Consider the following 13,604-nt stretch of genomic DNA (forward strand, 5'->3'; position numbering starts at 1 on the left):
AAATACTCACAAAGAAAACGGCGGCTGTTACAACTTAAGTCTAAAAATGTATCGTTTCATGCATCGGTTAAAACACTCGACTCCAGCTACATGACATGCAGCTGGAAACACTTCCCACAAGTCGAGCTGCCCGAGATTCACAGAATTTACAGAAAATGTTACATTTTTGTGATTTATATCATTATTGGGACGATAGAATTCTTATATCGGGATATAAGATTTTGGTCATATCGCACAGCCCTATCTCTGGTCTCCGACTCAGAGACACAGGTCTCTGAGTGTCCAGCATTCAGACGGCTACCTGAGGACACTGATGTGAGAGAAAACCTGCTCACACAGATATGTAGAGCCAAATACTGTCAATAAGGCCTCTTAACTGTCTTCAGACCATTGCAACTTGTGACGTCCAGCAGGTGAAAATGCAAGCTCCATGAACACGCACAGCTGTGGATTCCAGCTGCGTCTGTAGTTCTGCAAACTTTGACCCCCACAGAGTCGAGCTTTTCAGTTCAATCAGCTGCATTTCGATGTCGCATTAACTCAGACAGTTAATGCGAGACAAATCCAGCTGCTCATTAAAGCTTTGTGGTTTGATCAGAAAAGAAAGCATTGGTCCATATGCTTAAAAGGCTTGAAAACGCATTGCGAATTCTGTCTCGAGTCTTCAGATGTATCCGTGTATTTCCGTGGTGCTGATGCTGTGCCGAGCGGACAGCTGCTGAAGCATTTGAAGTGTTGGAATGTGGAAATTTCAACAGAGCTTGAAAAAATTGCCAGCTAGCAACGTCCTTCTCACCGGTAGGCTAAGTTATATTTAGCCAATTGCAAGTTGAATCTGGTAGTTGGGGTTGTTAGCTAAGATACCGTCATTAAGAAGCGGCAAAACTAATGTTTCTACGCGAGCTAATTTGCGATGTGCACCGCTGGCCCGGCCATTTATTTTTTTTAATACACCTTCTCAGATAATTTCACTGCGTGTCGTGCCCAGGGCTGGACTGGGACAAAAATCGCTCCGGGCATTTTGACTAGAGACCGGCCCACCAGGTATTAAAGCCATAAAGCCTTTGAATGAAAACAAACGCTGTTGTGACAGTGATGTACAGTCTTGTTGGTATATGTATGATTTCTATACATTTTACATCAGATGAAAACTTTGGTTGTAAGCTTCAGATAATTATTTAATAACAGCGAGACATTTTAAATGAGAATAAGAAAGTATTTCTTTGTGCCCCCCTCTCCCTATTAATGCCCTACCTGCCCCCCTGGCAAAACTTTGCTAGACCCGCCCCTGCACAGTTATCAGCTGTCAGCTACATAGAAAAGGATCCTGGTGTTATTTGTCTCTCAGAAACAGTTCATAACTTCAACTCATTCATGTCACCTAAAAGGTAAACCTGTTTCTCCATCACCTGTTCAGCTCTGATGATTCAGTAAGGACATCTCCTGGTTTCATCTGCATGTTTCCCTCTCACCACATATCCAAACCGATATCATGAGCAGCAGCTTTACAGCTGTGGCTCCAGCAAACATCAGCTGATGCTAGAAAGTAATATTGAATAAATTCGAACACCAGCTGATCAAGCTTAAAAGTGCTGCTGTTGTTTTGTGCGACATCCACTGGTTTCTTCTTTCTGGCGCAAAGTGGGCGATAAACAAACATGAGAGACGATCAGCTGATCATTGATCAGTTTCATGATTGAAGTAGCAGCAGGAGAGGGAGGGAGAGAGAATGAGAGAAGAAGAGGCAGCTGTGCAGCGTAACGACAGAATAACTGCAGCTTTGTGTCTTTTTCATTGTAGCTGAAGTCCGGGACAAACTGTGTTCCTTTCCACCTCAATATGAAACCCATAATATTTTCTCTGAATACAAGACGACTCCATTTTTATGGGACGGTCGGCAACTCTACTAACTAACCTTATGAACAAAATAAACTTCACTATCAGTAACATCATAGCACCCACCCAGCTGTATAGAAACTCTGTCATGCTAGCTAGCACGCAGTACGAGTTATTGTAACTGACTGTAAAAAGCACAACGAAAATAAACTCCACCTAAACTTGGTTTATATCTGACCCAGATAGACTGCAGGTCATAACTTCTTACCTGAAGTTCAGTTCACCTGACACTTGGACCGGCGGCCGCCTCGGGTCTCTTATCCTCCTGCCTCCCCTTTCCCTCATCCACCTGCTGGCTTCTGTGGAAGCTCCGCAATTGCCACCACCAAACAAACTGAGTTATTTTTACACACCGGCCAGCATCTGGCCAATCCACCACCTCTCATTGTTTATACTGTTCAAAAAAACAGAAAAACCCACAATCATCGGCCCATTAAAAACGAAAAATCACCATCGGCCCACCGGGCCAATGCCAGGTATGCCCGATGGTCAGTCCAGCTATGGTTGTGCCATCAGTTAACCCTTCGTGTACCAGCTGTGACACGCGTGCCCGGGGTTGCCGACCCCTGTTCATAGGTATTGTTGTCACTGAGTGTAGTAATGTTTATTTGCTCTGCCTCTTCTTGTCAGGGATAAAATACATATCTATACTTTTTGTGTCCCAGCTGAGTCACAGGAGGAGAAGAGTCTGGTGGAGCAGCAGAGGAACAGTTTCAGCCATTTGGACTCAGCTCAGCCACTACAGAGGAAACAATGACTTCAACACAGGAGGTGAGAAAAATATCACAGTTACACTGTTATTGAAACTGTGTGCACAGCTGGTTGTTAACAGCAGCTTTATCTTTTCCATCCTGGGCTCCTCCATACAGGATCTACATTCACAAACAAAAAACACAAAAGTTACAAGAAAATACAAAGATGATATTTTATCAGCATACATTGCAAGAACAATATCATCAGTTGAACTCACAATTTTTCATGAAGTAAAAGATTTTCTCCAGTGATCAATATTTCTTAAGTTATGTCATTTTCATTCCAACTGCCATTGTAACAGTCTAAGGAGCTTGGAAAGAAAAGCGTCTGGACTTCTTTAAGTTACTTGAAGATGTTTCACCTCTCATCCGAGAAGCTTCTTCAGTTCTAGGGTCAAATGGTGGAGAGTCACAGATTTAAGCCCTGTGGGAGTAACCCACCGAGAGGGGCAATGGATCCCCTGATGATCCTCTACCTAATCACATGAGCCAAGGTGTGAAAACGGGTGTGGGTCACAATCAGCCAGGGTTTCGGGTGAGCTCATTGTGAAACCTGGCCCCACCTTATTATGCGAATTCCTGAGGTCGGATGGCCCAGGATGTGAGTGGGCGTTAAGGCGTCTGGGGAGGGATCTCAAAACTGGATTATAGATGGCAGAGAGTTGGTGTCGGAAACCACCGCCTCTGTTCAAAGATGGTCGCTCACAGTGGACATAGATGGCTTCTTTCACTCCTCTTTCAAACCATCTGTCCTCTCTGTCCAAAATGTGAACATTGGCATCCTTGAAAGAGTGACCTTTGGCCTTAAGATGCAGATGGACTGCTGAGTCTTGTCCTGTGGAGGTGGCTCTTCTATGTTGTGCCATGCGCTTGTGAAGTGGCTGTTTGGTCTCTCCGATGTAGAGGTCTGGGCATTCCTCGCTGCACTGTACAGCATACACCACATTGTTAAGTCTGTGTTTTGGAGTTTTGTCTTTCGGGTGAACCAGTTTCTGTCTGAGTGTGTTGCTGGGTCTGAAATACACTGGGATGTCATGCTTGGAGAAAACCCTCCTGAGTTTCTCTGATACACCGGCTACATATGGGATGACAATGTTTTTGCGTCTGTCTTTCTTATCCTCCCTCGCTGGTGTCTGATCTTGTTTTCGGTGCATCTTTGCCCAATTAGGATAACCGCATTTTTAAGAGCTTCATATACGTGTGTGTGTTACTTTTTTTTCCCTTCAGGCTTAGAGGGAACATTTTCTGCTCGGTGGTGTTAGGGTCCTGATTACTTTGTGTTCCAGAGGGTGATGGGAGTCAAAAAGAAGGTACTGATCCGTGTGGGTGGGCCTCCGGTAAACTTCAATGTTGAGGTTTCCATTCTATTCAGTGCACATGGCACAGTTCATAAACAGCAAACTATTATCTTTGTGTCTTCCTTCATCTGCTTTGTATCCACTGAGTTGAGTTGATGTGAACAGTGAAAGCTTCTACTTCTTGGGTTGTTATTTTGGCCCAGGGGTCGTCTACATATCTGTACCAGTGGCTAGCTACTCTCCCTTCAAAAGAGCCAAGAGCCTTTCTTTCCGCTTCCTCCATGTAAAGGTTGGCTACAATAGGTGACACAAGGGAGCCCACAGCACAGTAGGGCTGCCACGATTAGTCGACTAGTCACGATTACGTCGACTATCAAAATCGGCGACGACTAATTTAATAGTCGACGCGTTGTTTGAAGTTTTGCAAGATCCCAAAAGACGCAGGAATAAGTAGTAGGATTTAAGAGTGTAATAACGGACTGAAACAGAAGATGGCAGCACTGCATGTACAAGGATCCCAACTGCCGTTAAACCCCGAAGAAGTAGAAGCTGTGTCCCAGAATTCATAGCGCGGCCCAGCTCAGTTTCCAACCATGGCGGCAGCTAGTTAGTTTTAGTATTACTCTTATTGTGTGGATGCCACACTATTGAGTTCCTGTTTCTCTTTATTCTTTATTATTCTGGTTGCTCCCGTACGTTTTTCGCCGCTTAACTACTCCCTCAGTTTTTGTGCTATTTACACCGTTCGAATCTTAAATTCTGCTCTTTCTGCTCTTTTCTGCTATGACTTTTGGTGCTCCGCACTCCTATACTTTTTGAGATATTGAATTTTTATGCAATATTTTTTGCCCATTTCTTCCACATTATCCATGGGGTGACTGATTTTGCTTGCCAGGATGAGCTGTGTTTTAGCTCAGTGAGATGAGCAGCCGTTCTCAGACTGGGAGGCCCGGGTTCAAATCCCGCTTAAGGCAACAATTTTTTCAGTTATCAATTCAACTTATTTAACTCTTATCAACACCCCAACACCTTTTCCTTCACCCCTTTTCAGCAGAAGTGTGAGTTTTTTCACCCCTTTTCAGCACAAATCCCATCTTTTTCAGGTGTTTTCAGCAGAAACCTCTTTTAAGCAGAATTTTCTGCTTCTATACCTTTTTTCAGCAGAAATTCTGCTGATTCACCTCTTTTCTGCAGAATTTTTAGCCTTTTCTCCTCTTATCAGTACAACTTTCAACAACTTCCGCTAATTTCAGAAGAATTGTCAGTCTCTCCACCTCTTTTTTTGTGAGAATGAGTTTGGCTCAGTGAGATGAGTAGCAGCCTTGAGATCAGAAGGGCCAGGTTCGAATCCTGCTCCTGGCAACATTTCTTTTCACCTCTTTTTAGTATAAATTTCAGCTTCTTTACCCATTTTCAGTAGAATTTTTTGCTTTTCACTACTTTTCAGCAAAAATTTCTGCTTCTGCACCTTTTTTATAGCAGAATTTTCAGTTTCTTCACCACCATACAACTTTTTGCAACTGTTTTTTTTTTTTTTTAATCTTTTTCAGCTGCAGACAGCTTCACCGTTGAGGCATCCACACAGCATTTTCATAGGAAATGCAAATTTTTCTAGTTATTCTTTGTGGGTCACAAAATAAACGTTTAACATATTTTCAGGCGAGAATGTAGCTGTGTAAACCTCAAATATCTGCTCAGTTTATCAAGACACCACATATTTTCAAAAGCGCTCTTATGTTTTCGGATACGTCTGTTACCCACCAGCTCGATAGCGAGCCGGGGTTCAAGGCTCACTAGAGCCCGTGAGAACACCGGACTCCCGGCAAATCGTTTTCAAACCCACCGCCGTCTTTCGCTACTCAGGTTAAATATATGTAAGTCACTTAGATAACTTAAAAATTATATTGTTTGCCTTTTTTCAGTATTTTATTTGTTCCTGAGTAAATCGGTTTGGCTGAGATTAAAGTTATAGTTTTTACACAGCTGAATAAACGTCAAGCAGACAACTGAATATACTCATAATATAATATATTAATAATATTAATAATATTATATATAATATGATTATCAGAAGTGTGAGATGCTCGAGAATTTACTCTGTTGTCCTGTTATATTTTAGATAGCAAGTAGCAGACGGCTGAGTTTATTAAACTTCACCGAAAAAATCTGCAAATTTCATTCAAATTTAAAAAGCTATCATCCTTTCTTTAAGGTATGTGCTAACTAAAAATAAACACTTAAAGCTGTAAGCTAATGATAGTTATATAAGAGCAGCTGCATGCTGGTGCAATAAGCTGTACGTTTTATGTCCAATGGATGCATGATCTGATTAGTCGACTATCAAAATAATCGTTTGTGGCAGCCCTACAGCACAGCCATGTTTTTGTCTGTAGAAACCCTCATTGCATTTGAAATATATGGTGGTAAGGCAGATGTCTAACAGTGTGCAAATCTCATTGTAGCACATCATTGTAATGTGATACTATCGTCAGAAGGTGGTGGTAACACACCTACAACGTGTTTGTTGACCTCTTTGATTCCACTAATGGAGTTTCAGTTTAGTCCACGACTGCATTTCACTCACTGCCTCTGTTTGTATCTATGTCACTGCAGGACCAACATGGAGCGAGAAGTCAGCGCTCTCAGGAGGCCGACAAACCTCACAGAAGAAAGGGAGAGAAAAAATACAGCTGTGATGAGTGTGGGAAGGGTTTTACCAAGGCTGGACACTTAAAAACACACCAACTCTTCCACAGTGGAGTTAAAGCGTACAGCTGTGAGTTGTGTGGAAAGTCTTTTACCCAGACTGGAGACTTAAAAAGACACCAACTCATCCACAGTGGAGTTAAAGCGTACAGCTGTGAGTTGTGTGGAAGGTCTTTTACCTATAGTCACGCCTTAAAATCACACCAAGTCATCCACAGTGGAGTTAAAGCGTACAGCTGTGAGTTGTGTGGAAAGTCTTTTACCCAGTCTGGAAGCTTAAAAACACATCAACTTAGACACACTGGAGTTAAAGCGTACAGCTGTGATCAGTGCGGGAAAGATTTTACCCATCCAACCAGCTTGAAAATACACAAACTCATCCACAGTGGATTTAAACCGTACAGCTGTGACTTGTGTGGAAGGTCTTTTACCTATAGCCATGCCTTAAAATCACACCAGCTCATCCACAGTGGAGTTAAAGAATACTACTGTGAGTTGTGTGGAAAGTCTTTTACCCAGTCTGGAAGCTTAAAAACACATCAACTCAGCCACACTGGAGTTAAAGCGTACAGCTGTGATCAGTGTGGGAAGGATTTTACCCATCCTAGAGGCTTAAAAATACACAAACTCATCCACAGTGGATTTAAACCGTACAGCTGTGACTTGTGTGGTAAAGCTTTTGTGACATACAAAGAATTAAAGCAGCACATGTTTACCCACACTGAAGAGAGACCTTATAAATGTGACCTGTGTGAAATGGCTTTTAAAGAGCCACGTTCCCTGAAAGTACACCAACAGATCCACACCAGAAAGAGACTCTACAAGTGCAGTTACTGTGAGGTATGTATTTATATTTTTACAATTTCAGTTATTGCAAGTATTATGTGAATGAAATTTTATTTCAAAGCTAAATGAGACATGAAAACGTCATGTACAGAATAGGGGTGTGTATTGGCAAGAATCTGGCGATACAATATCTATCATAATACAGGGGAGACGATACGATATATTGCGATACTAAAAGCCAGACGATATTTGTGTTTAGGACTGAATTTAATTAGGAAAACTCACAGTAAACAGTCCAAACTGTTAAATGCTTGACATGAGCCATCTGAAACAAAAACACTCTCTCTAAGTTCAAAATGAATGGAGAAATTAACATCTGCCTTATGAGAAGTCAAATAAACAAACAAAAACTACTTTACTGAAATATCAACTATTTCTTTAACATGAAAAAAGGTAAACAATGTAACATGGTGTTACTTACTAAGTACTATGATTGTAAAATACTTATCCAAAAACTGCTCTATGAAGCATCAAAACAAAGCACTTTTTATGTGACCTTAACATAAACAAATATAAATCAAAAATGAAATTTTTTGAAGAATCCATCCAAGTAATCATTAACAAACAATGTAAAGTGCTATTAAAATTAAGTGTTAATAAAATAAAGTAAAGCTCTGCAATGTCCATCAATGGAACACATTTAATAAAACCTGAAAAAGGGAATTTACTCATCTAAATAAAAGTGCTTATGAGACTCAACCAAAATACCAAACATTCTCAAATCTGAGATTTTACATGTTATAGTGTTTTCTCAGTGCTTATTTTTCAATTTCCAGATTTTTGTGCAGGAATACAAGCTGATCGACATGGTCAGCTCTCAGGACACTTCTCTGTGCATTTACTATGTCTGCTGCAGAGGAGAAAACTCTCTCTGCAGAGACACTTGTTCCAGGAATGCATAGGAAACTCCTTGCTACTTTGGATAGTTGAGGGTATTACTGTTCATGGTCCTTCCACCAACTGAGAGGATTTCCTGTGAGAGGCAAAGGGGTCTCGTCTCTATACCTCTTGATCTCAGCTGCAGCAACATCATGTTCTGATTTTTGTGCAGTATTGTCACTAGTAGAGGCAAACATAGCTCCAAGCAAGTCCACCAATGCACATGAGGTCCTCTGTCTCTTTAGGGGTGGCCGAGGGATCGAGTCAAAGCTGTCTTTGTTATGTGGGTGATGAGCCTCCTCTGTGGCATTCTCTTCCTCCACTTGTTTGTCAGTCTCCTTATTCTTTTGCTCCTTAAAAACATTAAATTCAAATAGTATTAATGTCACAAAGTCAAAATTCAAATCCAAGATTCACCCCGTTCTGCACTAATATCTGATGACAAATGTCATCAATATATATATATATATATATATATATTTTTTTTTTTTTTTTTTTTTTTTTTTACTTTATTCACTTTCTTATAACTTCAGTTGAGTTTTTCCAAGTAAATTCATTCATTTATTTACTTACATTTTTTTCCTTCTTTATCACAGTCACTCACCACAGTGTCCAACAGTCTGGAATAGGTCTCACTGGTCTCTGCTTCAGACCGGAAGGGCAGGTCCTTAAACCGAGGATCAACAGTTGATGCCATCCATAGTGTCTCCCTCTCATTTACATATTTCTTTCCCAGATCTTCTGCTATGGCAGTCTTAATGTCCCTTACTGTCGGTGTATCATCAACACTTTCTTGTGCACCCATCACAAGCTTGGCATGAAGAGGAGCAATGATGGACAGGGTTGGCATGCTCTCCTCTGACATCACCAGGGTGGTGTCCTTCATAGGCTAGATGCCCTGACAACTTCTTCTGCACATGTGATGTCAGACTCAATGTGAAAATTTATTTTTCACTCTTCCTAACTTCTGCAGAAAGCAGAGCCGCACAGATGGCTGGTTGCTGTTCTAAAAATCGTTCTATCATATCATAGGAGCTGTTCCATCTTGTAATTACGTCCGTGATCAATCTGTGAGCTGGTAGCTGAAGGAGGCACTGTTTCTGCTTCAACGGGGGCGATCATGGCTCAAGAGTTGGGAGTTCGCCTTGTAATCGGAAGGTTGCCGGTTCGAGCCCTGGCTTGGACAGTCTTGGTCGTTGTGTCCTTGGGCAAGACACTTCACCCGTTGCCTACTGGTGGTGGTCAGAGGGCCTGGTGGCGCCAGTGTCCGGCAGCCTCGCCTCTGTCAGTGCGCCCCAGGGCAGCTGTGGCTACAATGTAGCTGCCATCACCAGTGTGTGAATGCGTGTGTGAATGGGTGGATGACTGGTTGTGTAAAGCGCTTTGGAGTCCTTAGGGACTAGAAAAGCGCTATACAAATACAGGCCATTTACCATTTCAACTGATTGCTGGCTGTGGTGCTGCGCCTAAAAAAGGCTGTTACACGTCAGATCCTCCCAAGAAGTCGCACCACGGATTGTATTTTCAGTGCTTTCTGTGAGGCGAGATTCAGACTGTGTGCAAAACATAGTATGTGCGTTATGCCTGCAAGTCTAGCCGCGAGAGCCATGTTTGGTGCATTATCGGTAACAACAACAAGGTCCTTTGCGTTCAATCCCCATTCAGCCACAGCGTCAGTTAGTAACGCTGCAATGTGTTCACCTGTGTGACTGTCATGCGTGGCTCGGGTTTGTAGTACATGAGACTGAAGGTTCCACTGGTCCGTTATGTGATGTGCTGTAACAGTTACGTACGATTCAGTGGCTCTCGAAGTCCAAGCGTCGCATGTCAAAGCAACTGTCTCTGCCGAGCTGAGAGCGTTTTAATCATATTACGAAATCCTTTATTCTCCACAACACTCAGAGGGCGCATGTCTTTGCAAATAAGAACAAGTACTGACTGCGTTATTTTTGTTGCACGAGTTGAAGTTGCTGGTAGTTACGAAAAGTTAACTTCTTCAATTGTCCGTTGAGCGGGATCACCTCGTTTCATTTTAAAATTAGCATTTGGCGCTACATCGCTATGGTGTCTACACACGTGTGTTCGTAAATTCGTGGTGTTACCCGAATATTTGACTCTGGCGGTGCAGATTTTACAGACTACATAGCTCTTGTCATAGTCTTTACTGCCTTCTTTTGTCCTAAATCCAAAATAAGTCCACACATCAGCTTTGAAAGCTGCTGGGGCCGGCTGTATCCTCTCCTCTTCGGTCATCAGTTAGCTAGCACAATTGGCCACACATCTACTGTTCTACTTCGTTGGTTTTTGGCAAACTAGACGCTTCTACAGTTATCGCGAGACCTCATTTTTCCGTAACGTAAAGGCGGTAAAAACTGCCATCTCCAAACTCCCAGACCACTCTGCGAAGTTTTCATGCTCCCAAACACTCCCCTGTCCACCAGTTTCTCCACCAAACATTGTTTAATTTCCACCTTCTTAGAATGCAACGGAACATCCACATTGAATAAATTAGCCACTACTAACAAATCTGCTTTATTGCACCACTCCAACTTTTCAATGGAGGGCTGTTGCGCAAAATCATCCATGTCAAACGACATCATGAGCAAAGCAAAAAAGAAAAACACAACTCTGCAGACAACTGACCACATCCAATCACTCTGGGTCCGCAAAACTCGCGCCCAACGCATAGATGGATGACACTCTCCCTTTTTCCTCAACTCCCACATTGACGGTCCCCCCACCGTAAACATCAAAAGGAAACAAACCAATTACACGAACGAAAAAGGGACGAGCTCCTAGGTTAGTATCTTGTAGCATCCAGAGTAGAGCATCCAGAGGTTTAAACATCAATCTTCCCATTAAATAGATTACCTAAAAATGAAGAGTTGTTTTCGCCCAGTAAGCTGAGCGTTATAATGTAAACAGTAAAATGTAATTGGACGTTGGCAGAGCTGCTCTTTATTTCAGGCAATGTTCAGGATTAAAATGTTGAAGCAATTCCCTGACTCTCACTGTCTTTGTGTCTTTGTTTAGAAGCAGAGCGACACAGATGGATCCAGTTCTCAACCCTGTCGTCACTGTGGTGGTGGGAAAGAGTTTCGCTGTGACCTTTGTGGAAAAACCTTTAATCGGCAACGGAACCTAAAATGGCACCAACGTAGACACACTGGAGACAAAATGAACTACTGCAAAGAATGTGGGAGAGGCTTCCCCACACTGAGTCAATTAAAAATACATGAACTCATTCACAGTGGAGTCAAAAAGCACGTGTGTGACCAGTGTGGGTCATCCTTCACCACTGCAAGTGAGCTTAAAGCGCATAAACAAGTCCACACAGGAGAGAAACCATACAAGTGCGGACACTGTGACAAGTGCTTTTCACGGTCAGGTAGTCGTAACCTTCATGAACGTACACACATTGAAGGGAACTTCAGCTGTGACCAGTGTGACAAGAGCTTCAGGAATCTCAGTTCATACTCCGAACATAAACAAGCCCACGCTGCAAATAAACTGTTTCACTGTTATCAATGTGCAGAAACATTCACTTCATTATCTGCTCTGTGCAAACATCAGTGTGATCATGCAGGACTGAAGTCACTGGATCACAATGAATCTGATGGGACAGAAAGATCCTCTCCTGGTTTCAGGGTCAGACTTAAAAACCTTGAGATCAGGCTCCACAGAGTTCAGATGGAGTCTCCTGTAAAGAGTGTCAGCTGATGTCACACTTGGATCTGATGAGGTAACTCTGATTTCTGGACCTGCAATTAATAATCCTGCCTCTTAAATTTATGAAGTTGCAAAGTATTGTCCTCCTTCCTTTTTCTTTTAGTTTTCTGTCATTTCTTAAAGATTGTTTTGCCTGAATGTTGAATCTCTCTGTCATGGTTTGATCAGTAAATCTCATGTGGCTGGCTGCACTTAGAGGGAACCTGCTATACTGCACATGAATTCAATTTTGCATTAGATATTGTTGAATTCTTCTTTATTTTGTTGTATCCCTTTATGGATGTGTAAAGGAAATAAATGCAGACATAATGCATGGTTTACTACTGATCTAGCTAACCTATTCCACGAGCACAACATGGCATGGGCCAAAGTCAGGAGAACTAACCTCCACACTGATTGGTTGCTTTTCAAGCAGCTGTGTGATGCATACACAGTTGTCATTAGAAAGGTCAAAGCTGATCATTTTCTTATGGAGACTTATAGGGGCTATTTCAAACAAATGGCCCCTATAAGATTTGGGTGACGATAAAATTACCTTGTAATGAAACTGTTGTTTGGCTTAATGAACATTTTATGATCCCTGAAACTCTAAATCAGGGGAGTCAAACTCATTTTACATCACAGCTTCTGTGACCTTTAGTGGGCCAGCCCAGTGAAACTCCCCTTTCTGTCAGTAATGAAATTACATATTTAACTGCTTTTATACACAACAAATGAGAAAGAAAGAAATCTGTCAGCATGATTGTTTGGACTTGAATTGTGAGAAATAAATTTAGAATTGCAGAAAAAGTTCTGACTGTACAGTTGTTGTTTTTTTCAAGCCTTTAAGATAAGATAAGATAAGATAAGATAAGATAAGATAAGATAAGATAAGATGACCTTTATTAGTCCCACAGGTGGGAAATTTGTGTTGTTACAGCAAAAGTGCAAAGTTATGTAGCAGAAATTAGAAAACACTGGAATGCAATAAAATACAATAGAATAAAATAAAATACTATATACAATAGAATAAAATAGAATAATATGTACAATAGAATAAAATAGAAATACAAATACTATATACAACTGAGTAGGAAAATACAAAAATACAACTTCGTCAGAAGAAGAATTGCACATATAGCAGTCTTATTGCACATGTGTGGATGTATTGATCAGTTGAAGTCTTTGTTGTGGAGTCTGACAGCAGTGGGGAGGAAAGACCTGCGAAATCTCTCCGTCCCACACCGTGGGTGCCGCAGCCACTGAAGGAGCTGCTCAGAGCTGTCAGAGTCTCCTGCATGGGGTGGGAGATGTTGTCCAACAGGGATGACAGCTTAGCCAGCGTTCTCCTGTCACTCACCACCTCCACTGGGTCCAGAGGGCATCCTAGAACAGAGCTGGCCCTTCGGATCAGCCTGTTCAGTCTCTTCCTGTCCCCAGCAGAGATGCTGCCACCCCAGCAGACCACACCATAGAAGATGGCTGAGGCCACCACAGAGTCATAGGTCTTCAGGAGTGG

At 42.0% G+C, this 13,604-nt stretch overlaps 2 pseudogenes across 1 annotated transcript in view; one reads left to right on the forward strand and one right to left on the reverse strand.

Annotated features, from left to right (window-relative positions):
- Positions 1-12,833, forward strand: part of LOC146380819 (uncharacterized) — a 28,113-nt pseudogene extending 15,280 nt beyond the window's left edge. The window contains exons 4-5 of the transcript XR_014801332.1: positions 6,624-7,492; positions 11,411-12,833. The product of XR_014801332.1 is annotated as an uncharacterized LOC146380819 (transcript). The remainder of the gene's footprint in view (positions 1-6,623; positions 7,493-11,410) is intronic.
- On the reverse strand, positions 3,125-5,357 carry LOC146380820 (uncharacterized; annotated as a pseudogene).
- Positions 12,834-13,604: the final 771 nt, after the last annotated feature.

This window comes from Perissodus microlepis, chromosome 9 (assembly GCF_051167445.1).
Source record: "Perissodus microlepis isolate ML-2025 ecotype Zambia chromosome 9, ASM5116744v1, whole genome shotgun sequence".
Taxonomy (NCBI): Eukaryota; Metazoa; Chordata; class Actinopteri; order Cichliformes; family Cichlidae; genus Perissodus; species Perissodus microlepis.